Source organism: Glossina fuscipes, unplaced genomic scaffold (assembly GCF_014805625.2).
Source record: "Glossina fuscipes isolate IAEA_lab_2018 unplaced genomic scaffold, Yale_Gfus_2 3, whole genome shotgun sequence".
Taxonomy (NCBI): domain Eukaryota; kingdom Metazoa; phylum Arthropoda; class Insecta; order Diptera; family Glossinidae; genus Glossina; species Glossina fuscipes.
In genome coordinates this window covers 1,285,561-1,296,500 of record NW_023998417.1, presented here as the reverse complement: position 1 = coordinate 1,296,500, position 10,940 = coordinate 1,285,561, and the positions used below count along the sequence as shown (strand labels likewise).

At 31.4% G+C, this 10,940-nt stretch overlaps 1 long non-coding RNA gene across 1 annotated transcript; it reads right to left on the bottom strand.

Moving 5' to 3' along the window:
- Positions 1-211: 211 nt before the first annotated feature.
- Positions 212-6,936, bottom strand: LOC119634966. Its single transcript, XR_005247004.1, has 3 exons — positions 6,789-6,936; positions 4,143-4,145; positions 212-224 (listed from the first exon to the last, which is right to left on the bottom strand). It is a non-coding gene; the product is annotated as an uncharacterized LOC119634966 (long non-coding RNA).
- Between the last annotated feature and the right edge of the window lie 4,004 nt (positions 6,937-10,940).

Sequence of the window (10,940 nt, the reverse complement as noted above, 5' to 3'; positions counted from 1 at the left end):
CTTATACATAAAAGGCATGTGTAATATTTTTTGAAGGTCTCCTATTTTGTTTACTTATGACATTTAATTTTTCCCATTTGATATCAATCACGTCATAAGGACATAACTTAACAGCAAGTTGTTCGCGATTTATTTCACAATTTTTGTTTCTTAGCGTCGGTTTTTTTTTATATGAAATATGAGAGAAAATGAATGAATATTTTCGGCATGTTTTACTTTTGTCACTTTCTTAAAAAGGATAAGAAGGCGAACAAATTAAGCTGGTGATAGCTTAGCAAAATCCATGTAAGAAAATTGGTTTCAGACGATGCTACAACTTTGATCAATCAACGATATTTGATGAAATAATCATTTCATATGCATTCATTAAAGAGTGCTTGGCTTATCGGCATTAAATGTCTCTCGGTAAAAGGGACACTTCTGAGAGAGACTGAGAGCAGGGCAAGAAAGCGTCTGATGATAATCATCAGATAATTTTATTGACAAAATTGCTTTTCAAAGGTCTTACCTTTCGGAAAAGGCTCGAGGATTGACGTTTTAACGATTCCTTGCTTAGCAAAAAAAGCGACGCTGCTCACGCTCGAATTAGCTAACAATAATAATAGTCTTCTATCCAGGGAATAGTCTTCTAGTAAGGGAAGTTATTATACAGATTTGTAAAGAAGCAACGGGAGCTTGGACTAATTGACAAAATTCCGTTCTCAGGTTTTTTTACTTAAGAATATGTTCGAGACGTGTAGCAAAAATTGATAAACTTAGCTAAAGAAAAGCTTATGATAATCATACGAAAATTTTGTTAAAGAGAACTTCAGCATAAGCTGAAAGTAATCCCAAGGCGGTTATATGAGAGAACTTCTTGGAAGAAACTGCATAAGTTAAATTGAAACTTGATTTTGTGTCGAGGTTCCTGCCTAAAAATATGCAAGGATTATTGTTTCCGGGAGTTTCGCCCTCCACAAATGATTGAAGCGCCCATCCGGATCAAAATGGCTTTAATTGACCTAAGACAAAAGAAAATGCAGCCAGCTCAAGCTATTGAAGAAGTTGTCGAAATATAATCATTTTTTTCTTTTTTCATGGAAAACTTGGATTAATTTCTTGCCAATCATCCTGCTATATAGTATAATATCGTACAAAAGTAATCAGATCCCTGCGTTTATTATTTCAATAAAAATCATATCCATTTGTTCGTATACATCCGACAGGAAAATAGATCACTATTTTTTTATTTGTTATATAAAAATGCTTCTTCTCTCTGCGGATATGCATTTGTATACGTGTTTATATTGCTTTTTTATATGCATATATATATATGTATATATATATATATATATATAAGGAAGCACTATTTGACTTTTAACGCTTGCTGCAAGAAAGAGTAATAAATAGTTTTACGGCCGTTGTAGTTATTCTTTCCTTAATTTTATTCTCGCTACTAAAACAATTTTTTATTTCGTTCGCTTAAACGCGGAACGGAAGAAAGAAAACAACATAAACTTTATAAAATAGTTATGTGATCAGCGTGGGACTTTTGATTTATCCACGTGTACGCCAGCCGCCTCTTGTTTTCTCCGCACTGAGATATTTAAAAGTCAAAAATCTTAATAAGATTTGGTTGGTGGAAAACGAACATCTGATCAAACTTTCGATAACTTGTTGCCATCACTAAGGGATTTAATGCCACGCATTTATAAAAATCCTCTCAGTCTACGATTACTCAAAATGTAAATAATTTTCTTTAAAGTAATGGACATCAAAGGTTTATTGCTGCAGCAAATATGCTATGGGATGCTAAAAGTTAATCAGAAGACGCAGAAATAGTTAACTTTATTGTGATTTTGTTGTATATGACTGTTGTGTATATTTACATTTATTGTTATAACCATGAATAAGAAGAAGAAGAAGATGGAGAATGGGAGAAAAGTATCATTTGATAAGGTGAGAAACTAATAAATATTTTATTCCCTTCCTTCTCTTGTAGTCATCACGATTTTAATGCCGCATGATAATAACAGTTTACTTGTCTTGTATTCATTAAGAAATTCCATTAGATTTTAATGATTATTCTCATAATTTACGTTGCTGTTAATAATAAAAAAAAAAAAAAAAAATCATTGAATTGAGTAGAAGATCATCTCAGTTTATATATCATCATCATTATCTAAATTTATTAAAAACCTATTCCCTGTTAGAGGGAATGGAAATTTTTTCATTCCTCTTGGATTCGCAAAATAATGAAACAATTACATAACACGTATCATACCTTAGCAGTAGAATAAATACAAAATCATTAAAATGAAATTATTACTCGCCCCACAGCATTATCTCTAACTAATTGATATGAATGATCAAGTTTTGAGTTATTTTTCAACAGGGAGGAAGCATACTAACTAGTTTTATAATTTAGACTATATAGGACTATAACTGCTCTAAATCAAGAGAGTCTTTATCAATTTTAGGATTTTCAACATTGTGTTGTTTTTTTTTTTTTTTTTTTTTTTTAATTGAACCGAACTACGAAAGTCTTCATCAATAAATTAACAAAGAAAACAAAGACGTCAACTAATCGCTGCTTTTATTAAGACTTGTTCACTGTGCTTCGTATGTATTCACACTGAGCCTTTTCTTCTATTACGCGGCGAATTATCCGTTGTTGATTCGTTGAATCCCTAGAAGAAAATCTGGATTTTGGATCTAGTAACGCTTAGAATTGTATATAATAAAAATATCGTAACCTTTTCATGTTTTTTGATCATCGAACATGTACAGGTGTTTGTAAATGTATATATATTTTAATTGTCGTTCAACTGGAAGGTGAGCCCTGCTGAACGTTGCGGGATGGAGGAATATAAACAGATTGCTAATTGCAAAAACCACAAAAAACAAAACATGATGTTTGCCAAACCATTCGTTACAGTCAAGCATGAACTGATGATTCAAAATCATACAAAGCGAGTACATGATGGGTAACTATCAAAACCCATGATTTATATGCCAGTAAATCTATGAAGAATTGATCATACTACTACTATAGAATAGATGTAACATTATTAAGTAGATGAATGCGTAGTCAAATATTTTATGATTAATGAAGATTTCCCCGATGAGATTTTTATTGAATTACTTTCCTTTTATTGCATTAATGCTTGAGTTTTTAGGAGTTTGGTTGCGATAAAGTTGACATAAAGAAATATTCTTCAAATGATTGCAATAATCATTTTTTTTTTTTTTTTTTGATCCTAAGCAACTTTAAGATGTCATACTTGAATATCGGTGGCAATTATTTCATTGCAGGTTTTTCTCCAGCTCTTATTGTTAAAATATTTGGTCATCCTTATATAAGTAGAAAGAAATAATTGCCAAATGCAAATAGAGGAAAACACCTTGCTCTCTATTTATCATAAGTTAAGGATGGAAGTTATGGATTGATGGATAGAGATCGTAAAATTTTCACGTGTATCCTCTGCAATTCAGATCTCCGTGAGTTGCTTCCTACCTATTTCCGGTTGTCAAAAATAACACCATATATTAAAGAATTATATGAAGCGCAAGTGCTTTCGATTTGCCTTCTAAAGCACCTAAGGAACGATGTATACCGATGGTGTACAGATATATAGGTTACTTTGTATGCAAATAATTTTTAGAAGACTTTTGGAAAGAAAACAATTTCTTTTTTATCCGCCTAAACGGTCGAGTAGGCAAAATATTTCGATTAGCAAACTCGATGGTCATGGATTCAAATGTCATGGGCGGTAGAGTTTCCAACAAAGCTGATAGCTTTAGTTGCTACTGCTTTAAAACCTTACTCTTCGAATGTATTCCTCTAACGAAATTAATAATAATAATAGTAACCTCAAATTTTTAATTGGTTGGGACCGGTTAGTGCTCTTGTAACCATGCCATGCACCTCAACCCCTTTTCATTGTAAATAAACCAAGCTTCTATTTGCTTGATATGAAAACTCGAATAAATTGATCTGCTTTCATGTCTTCATCCGAATGATTAATAAAACATAGACTACACTAAATTGGCAAACAAACGAACACACACCCACACAGAACAATCGACATGAAATCATAGTCTCAACTGGATGGATGGACAAAGTATGAGAATAGGAAAGAAGTAAGAAAACTTTGATTTACAATCTGCCAGTGCTAAGGACGGAACTAATTGACATTATGGGGTTAATAACTTTGAGCATTACTTACAAAGAGTACTTTTTTAGAAATAATCGTAAGATTAATATTCAGTTTGACCGAATTTGCCTAAATATTCTTTTATTTATTTGTCTCTCGTTGGAACTCGCCGAGTGGCGATAACCGAAATTCTCTACTGAGTTACTAAGCAACTTTGAAATCAATCGCATGCATCAACATTGACACTCCATTTAACGTACGTATCTATAAAAAAAAAAAAAAAAAAAAAAAAAAAAAAAAAAAAAAACGGGTACAGAAAATGGAAAACCGAAAATTTTTTCATAAATCTCTCAGTGTCAGGCGCTCACGAATTAAAAGCTTTAAAAAAAAAAAAAAAAATTTTGCTTAAGAAGGTCGCTGTCTTTCGTTTTTAAATGTTTCATGTTTCATTCACGGTCGCACCATAAAAAACAACATAAACGAGAAATAAAAAGCAATTAATGGGCATTTTGTTTTCTTTTTTTATTTCCATTTTTCCTTTTTTTTTTTTTTTGTATCATAGGCTGAACGAAAATTAATTACTAAATTAGCAATGTCAGAATCAATACAGTTAATTAACAACAAATGCGAATGGATTCAATAATTCATTTTTGCATAACGAATTGGTCGATATATCATTATTTGTTTTATGAGCTTATTAACCAAAAGTAGACAAACGTGACTTATGTTTACGTTTGCAACTGATCGGATTAAAGATTAAATGTTTTAAATACATTTACATTATTTATACCTATCAAGAGATAATACCGATATACCATTAATATGATAATGTTTGTAATACGTTTTCATAATTTTAATATATCTGAAATCCTACGGAATTATCAAAAATTGTGAAGTATTGCTGAAAAGTGAATATGACTAGATTTGCTTGTTGTGCGACGGACTCGTTAAAAAAACTAACAATAATCTTGTAATATACATATAGACAAACTTGGAACTGTATCGTACTGCAATTTAGCAACAAAAAAAAGAAAGAATTTTTTTAATAATGACCAAGGGTGTGCCCACTACATGAGTATTACGGCATTAGTCAGACAGAAGTGTGAAGAAAAGGACTGACCAGTGGCCAAAGCCTATGATATGCGTGCTCGATCGGGAAGTGTTATGATTTAACTAATCCAACATATTAACCGTAATGCTACAATCACACTTGTTAACGGTAATGAGAGTGCGGTCTAACGTTCTCTCGGGCATGGCCGTAGATTGAACTTTTTACAAAGGACTAGATTTTGTCGCGTACTCTACGCTCACAGTTTTATTTTCTATCTTTGCAATCCAGACGAGTAGTTACTAGATTCTCAATGTTTCGCTTCCTGAAGCACTCTTGGCCACTTTAAATTCTCATAGCAGTGTATGACGAGTTAAGCACTTGAAAGCACTTTACAAGGCAAAAAACTTAACTAAATAATTAAAACTTAGGTTAATCTCTAAGGTTTTATCTCGAAAATCAAGGTTCACATATCAATTTCAATTACTCGAAAAAGCTAGACATGACTAGAAAAAAGTACGAAAATAAAAATTAATAGACTTGGCCCTATCTCAAGTTAATATTAGGCTTCATATAATTTAGACTATCTGTTATCATCTATACTTTATGAGCATTATGTTTGGATCCTCTTCATATTTTATTTATTAATAACAGAGATAAATGAAAATGTCGGTGCTATAAGGGAAAAAAAATGTTAAGAATCCGCTTGAGTGGCCGAAGGCGAGGAATCTCGACTAGCAACTCAATGGTCGTGGGTTCGAATCTCAAGTGCGGTAGAGTTTTTAGTAAAAGCCGATAATTTAGATTAGATTTTAAAGCATTCATGGGAAAAATATTTCAGAATTTTGAACGATAAATTAAATATTAAATTATAAGGATAATTAAATGTATAAGGATTAATTTCAGAAGTGGATCCACTTTCCAAGTCAATTGGTAAATAGTTTCACTAGAACTCATTTTTATATCCAGCCCTTAAGAATGGAATATGCTACGAATAGTTGTGTTAATTGGTCAAGTGTTCTTTGAAGATAACACAAATCATGAGCTAGCATGAAGAAGAAGTCCGTCCGTTGTTCCTATATCTATCTGATAAGTAGGTCCACTAGAACTCATTTTTATATCCAGCCCTTAAGAATGGAATATGCTACGAATAGTTGTGTTAATCGGTCAAGTGTTCTTTGAAGAAAGCACAAGCCATGAGCAAGCATGAAGAAGAAGTCCGTCCATTGTTGCTATAACTATCTGATGTTATTAAGTCACTCACAATTTGACAAATTCAATAAGAAACAACTGTTTCCGGGCACAGAACATGTACTGAGTTTGGCGTTATTCACACAAAATTGAGGCAAATATTTAACAAGACCGAATTTTCCCGTTAGTCTCTAGTTTTAGAAGAATCTTTAAAAAAACATTTTTTTCTTTTATGATGATAGGTAGTATAGGTACAAAAAGATTCGCTTTAAAAAGCGAATATTACTTGTAGAGTTAATTTATTTATATTCTTGTGTAACGGAGGGAGAAGCACGTTTGTTAATTACAATATAATTTTAATAAATAAATAATATGAAATCTATTTAATGAGAGGCAATAATTTTTCAACTTACGTTAAAATGCCATGTTTCGGCAGCAATCATATGCTCAGCCAATGCGAGTGAATGCGATTTTCAATAACGAGTTGGGGTACATTTGTAGGATATTTATTTTATTAGCATTTAATACTTTAAAACACCCACACACACACACACACACACTTTATATACATACACCTATACATATTTATTATTATTATTATTATTATTTTTGAATTTTTTTTATTTTTTCACATAAAAAATATATATTTGTTACAGTTTTTTTTTTTACGCCACATAATTTTTCGCATGAAACAAAGTTTTTATTGGATGATAAAGATATTGTTGTTGTTGGTTTTAAGATAAATAGTTTCCAAGTTCGAAAGGCCTTTACCGACTAACACACATTTCGCATATGTAATATATGCGTATTGACTACAATAAATTAATATGTATCTGCATAAGCACAGACGGATATGATAGTTTCTTTAATTATATGTGCATAAGCACTATATATATTGCATATGCATATATATATATATATATATATGTATATATGTGTATATATAAATTGTAAACGATTTGTCTTTGTATATATTTAAGAAATAAAGATATGCTGATTTTAAAACACAACCACCTTAACATACTTTAAAGTATAATATATGTGTGACATATATATATATATATATATGTATATATACATATATATATATATAAATATTTATGCAGCTTTTGCTGTTGCATATGAGTTTTTCTTCATATAAAGTTATGGTGCTGTGTCATACTTGGCATGACCTTATTTATCGTTACACTCATTCACTCGCTTGCTTGCTTACTTATTTATGCTTAATTTTATGCATTTACTTGTTTGTTTGTTCATATCTTGATTTTTTCATTAAATTTTCTCTGAGAAGCAAGCAATGCAACAAATTTCACTTAAGCACTTATTCTACTGGCTACGAGAATGTGTAGATATGTATTCCATAGCATATGATAAGTAATTATTTACTTCGTAATTAACATCATCGTTATCTTCTTCAAAATTATAATACTTTTCATCATCATCATCATCATCATCATCATCATAGTCGTTGTCATCATGACCATAGTCATAATCATCATTATCATCATTATCGTTGGTATGGCTATAATCATAGTTTTCACTTTTGCTTGATAACTAAACTAACAGAGATAATAATGCTGTAGAACAGCAGCTGCGCCATTATTAGTAGCAGTAGCACTGGCAGTGATTGACATATTTTTTACACACGTTGGCGTCATGTGCGTGTGTGTGGCTCATGTTTATTTATATATGCTTATGCATATAATACGTATGCACAGTTATGCGAATGTATTTGTATGCACTAGGTTTGCGCCGCAATGTATGCAGCTAAAAATTTTTGCATTAATTTAATTAAATTGGATTTTTAGAAAACCTGGGGTTTTTCTTACATTTTTTTTTTTTTTTTTTTTTATAACATGGCGGCATGACATGACATGTGCGTGCTAAAGTTTACCTTCAGCAGGCAGCAGCACCAGCAACAGTAGTACAGTTTAGTTGCAACGATAACTCGGCGACGACTTTGTTGCAAGAAATAAAGCATTTACACACACACGTAAACACACACACACACACGCGGGCGCTCATTATGTATGTTTATATAAAATACTTAGTTCTTAGATGTAAAGGCTTAGCGAACATAGATAGAGTAAGTAAATGCACACACACACAAACTAACAACAACAACAACAATTATAATAATAATAATAATAATAATAATAATAATTACAACAACAAACACCACAACGTTTGTTAAGATAGGAACGTGTACGGCGCGTACAATAACGTGCAAGGAATTTTTATTATTATCTGCAAAACGTTTGCTTTACTTATCCTATATACGGTATATTTGTTAAGTTGTGGAAATTTATGTATTATGTGTAAATCTTCTAATAAACAGAAGATAATTTACAACATAACAGCCATTAAAGGCCATCGATTTGTTTAGCATTATTACTTTTATTATTTATTAACAATCAGTGATATTTTCCCTTTTATTTATTTATTTATTTATTTTTTTATTTTTTTTGATATATATTTTCTTTTCTGATATATTTCATCTTTTTCGAGATATTATTTTATATTTGTTTTTTTTTTTTTTTTTTTGCGATTTAATTTAATTTATGCACTTTTCACATGAATGCTTTTATGTGCGTGCGTGTGTACGCATAATTAGTAAAGAAGAAATTTATGTTTATTATAACACCGTTTAATTTCATTGTATATATATATATATATATATATGTGTATATATATATATATATGTTTATATTATATAGTGCGTATCCTTGCACAACGACGTAACGTTACGTTCAGATACGAATGCGAAACTGAGCAATGGTTATGCGAAAAATTTTTATCGTCACACATCTACACAGTATACACGACTTGAACTCCTTAATAGCCTTACACACAGGCCAAAACAAAATATTCTTTGCTCTTCCCTGAACCACAATACAGTAACAACAACAACAACAACAACAAAAACAACAAGAACAAGAATAACAACTATAACAACGACGACAACAGCAATAGTAAGTTGATGAAAAAGTGGTCGATGAAGAGTCGTCGTTACGATTATTGTATGTTGTTTTTCGTTTATATGTGTATTATTTGGTCCTAAACCTAAAAATCACACAAATAAGTTGTGTCTTATTTCCAAAGCTGAATGAATTGAGAGTGTATTACACGGCATAATGAAGAGAGTGCAAGAGTGTCCTAGAAAGGAAGAGAGAAAATTAAAGAGAATGAACAACACACGCAAGTTGTTTTTGCTTCATATTTTTCTATATTTTTCTATATTTTTATTTTTTTTTTTTTTTTTTATTTTTTAGAATAAAATCCTCGTTAGCGGTAATGCCATCGCTTTCATTGTTTATATTCGCACATAGCTCTTTTATATCAATAACCTATCCCAACACACTATCAGGATTGTTTTTATTACTAAGGAAAAATACATATCTCTTTCTCTCTCTCTCTCTCTCTCTCTCTCTGTAAGCATTGCATGAGAGGAACACTTTTATTATTTAATATGTAAGAGAATGTTTTATGTTAAAGAATTTCTTTTTAAAAAACATTATCACAGTGTTGTTTAAAGCATTATATATGAATATGTAAATGTGTTCATATATTCAAACAAAGTTATTACTTTCGTTTTGTTAGAGACTTGAAAGCTTCTCATTAAGTTGATTTTCTTCGGTTTGTAATGAACTCATTTCCCTAAGCCTGCGCTATTGCTCGCATTTCCAGTATGCCATCTCGTGTATAAGAGTTGAGGGAAATTGATGTCTTTCAATTTTTTTTGCCATCATATCCTAATCTCTTTATTCAGCGCAAAATTTCTCTTAAGGATTTTTTATACTGGGAATTATAAATTTAAAAATACCAAGTATCTTAAAAGATGTCCTTTCGAGCTCTAAATCTTAAGTAATTTTTATATGGGCTATATATTAAGTAAAGTTAGGAAAACAAATCTTTTTTCGGAGCTTGACCTTAGATGGAAATATGGCCATTTAGTATAGATTGGTTGTGTTATAAATATGGTGATGCACTGTGTAGAGCTAGATTGCTTCGCGAAAACGAATAGAATAGGTGCCTGCAGGGAAGACTGTCGGTCCAGCTTCACAGCAAACACTTTAATAAGGCAACGCATTGTTGTTATTATGGCTACTGGACTTTGCCATTGAATGGATGGGAAGCTGTAGTCGCTTGATAACGAATGGTAGGTAAGGAGTTTTTCCTTAATTATAAATGCCTCATACCGCTAAGATCATCTGAATATGAAATGTCTCTTAAACTTTCTCTAATTGTTTTTCGTCGAAGTTGCCTGATTTTTTTAGGTATTAGGTGTTACCGCATAAGAAGCTCGACTGTCATGTTGACATAGTGTGTGATTGAGGTGTATATAGGCTTAACACTTACCCATCGAACACTATCTAAATTAATCGGGACATTTTTAATCCGTTAAAGCATTTTCCCGCTAAATTCTCTGTCAATTGTTCCCAATCTCTTCACTAGTCGCCACCTGCTTGACGCAGGTAACGCGCTATGGATATGTACAAGGTTTCCTTTTTCTTTAGAATTTGGCAGTGCACGATGTGCCATACGATCGTATCAATCGCATGATA